The following is a 2,285-nucleotide window of genomic DNA, read 5'->3' on the forward strand; positions in this document are numbered from 1 at the left end:
AGATTGAAGAAAAGCTGAGAGAGCACATGGCAAAACAAAAGACACCCAAGAAAGAGGCTATGACTACTGGACTACAAAACATGTTGAGACAGTTATTACTCTTACAGCCAGAGTAAGGCCCAGCAGCTCCCACCTTCCACTGATCTATGAAGGAAGGGGCCTTTACCATTGGGGCAGCCTCCAGGTCAAGGTGTAAAAGGCTTATCCCACTGGGTGCAACTGTAGCCATCATCAGCCAACAGCAGGGAGCCAGGGGCCGGAACCTTCCCAACCTGCCATGTTATAGCGAACCCTTTGGATTTCCCATGTTGGACTCTAAAACCTACTTCAATCACTGTGCATGAGCAACCCACCCCACTGCCAATAATGCCACCTACCCTGCAATATCACTGCACTCCACCATTGTCTCTATCCTTCTTCCCCACCTCTTTCCCTTGTTTCGCTCCCTAACTTGTTCCCATATGCCCATCCTCCCCCCTTTTGCCTCTGCTGCACCCTCACATGCCCTCTACCCCCCAAAAAAGTTATTTGTTGTATCTGCAAACACCAGAATATGATCATATTAATGCTAATGCACTGTTCTGTGTAGTTATTTGTATTTTGTTAGCATATAAGGGCTCCAACCAAGCATTGGGGCCTTATTGTGATGGGTGCTCTGCAAACATGCAGTAAAAAGGCAGTTCCTGCCCCTACAGCCATACACGTGTCATTTTAGTTTGTAAGATATACAAGCTTGGGGGTTATCCACAGTTAGCTGGGAGAAGGTTGTGGTCTGTCTGTTCAGTGAAGGGTAAGTGACAGTAAAGTGTGAGATGACATTGTGTGCATAAGGGTTGAAGGGTTTTAACATTTAGCAGCTGTGATGTTCTTTCTGTGGAGTAAGCGAAGTGTGTGAGTGCCGGGCGGGTGTCTATAGCTCCTGTTCAGTACAGGCCAAAAGCAGCATGTAAATATGTGTTATGAGTGTATTGAGGCCTCACTCCTAGAGGGGAGAGTTAAGGTTGCATGAGCATGTATCCTGCATGTGCATGTAACTCTATTTCCTGGATTTCATAAGCTTGAGTTATGCTAAACTCAGTGTTCTGGAAGGTCACATCAGACTACTGGTCAGTTTTCACTGAACTAATGAAGGTTTTCGCCAGTGAATTTCCTGGGGTGTTTTTGTTTTTTTTTTAACAGAAAGAGAAATATTGTTGGTAGGAGGCAGTGGTTATTTAGGCAGCTGTAATTATCATGTGGGTGTGCAGCTGAGATGCTGTGGTGGCCAGGTAATAATGATAATATCTAGCTTTTTTCATCAGCTCTTAAAGAGGAAAGCATCATTAATCCCATTGTACAGAGGGGAAATCTGAAAACAAGAACAGCTATACTGGGTCAGACCAAAGGTCCATCTAGCCTAGTATCCTGTCTTCTGACAGTGGCCAATGCCAGGTGACCCAAAGAGAATGAACAGAACATAGAACCATTAAGTGATCCATCCCCTGTCGCTCATTCCCAGCTTCAAAAACCAGAAGCTACTGACACCATCCCTGCCCATGCTGGCTAATAACCATTGATGGACCTATCCTCCATGAACTTATCTAGTTCCTGTTATAGTCTTGGTCTTCACAATATCCTCTGGCAAGGAGTTCCACAGGTTGACTGTGTGCTGTGTGAAGAAACACTTCCTTTTGTTTGTACTAAACTTACTGCCTATTAATTTCATTTGGTGACCCCCTAGTTCTTGTGTTATGAGAAGGAGTAAATAACACTTCTGGCAGAGCTTCAAGGGCCTGGGGCTTCGCTGCAGTAACAGAAGCTGGGAGCCCCTGGCCCTTTAAATCACTACCAGATCCCCCCTGCACTACCCCAAGGCTCCAGCAGCAGGGCTCACGTGGCAATTTAAAAGGCCCGGGGCTCCCCACAGCAGCCAGAGCCCCAGGCCCTTTAAATCGCTGCCTGAGCCCCACTACTGAAGCCCCTCAGTTAATGGCGGTGGCCCAAGACTCCGATGGTAATTTAAAGGCCAGGGACTCCCAGCCGCCACTACTGCAGAGGAGCCCCTGGTCTTTAAATTGCCGACAGATCCCTGGGGTCTCCCGGCTGCCGCCATTACCCTTGGGCTCCAGGCTCTGGCGGAGCTTTAAAGAGCCCGGGCCTCTTTGGTAGTAGCAGCTGGGAGCCCCTAGCCCTTTAAATTACCGCTGGAGCCCCGCTGCTGCTACCCCAAGGCTCCAGCAGCAGGTTCAGGTGGCAATTTAAAGGGCCCAGGGTGGTAGCAGCAGTGGGAACTCTGGGCCCTTTAA

The sequence above is a fragment of the Chelonoidis abingdonii genome, chromosome 3 (assembly GCF_003597395.2).
Source record: "Chelonoidis abingdonii isolate Lonesome George chromosome 3, CheloAbing_2.0, whole genome shotgun sequence".
NCBI classification, from domain to species: Eukaryota; Metazoa; Chordata; order Testudines; family Testudinidae; genus Chelonoidis; species Chelonoidis abingdonii.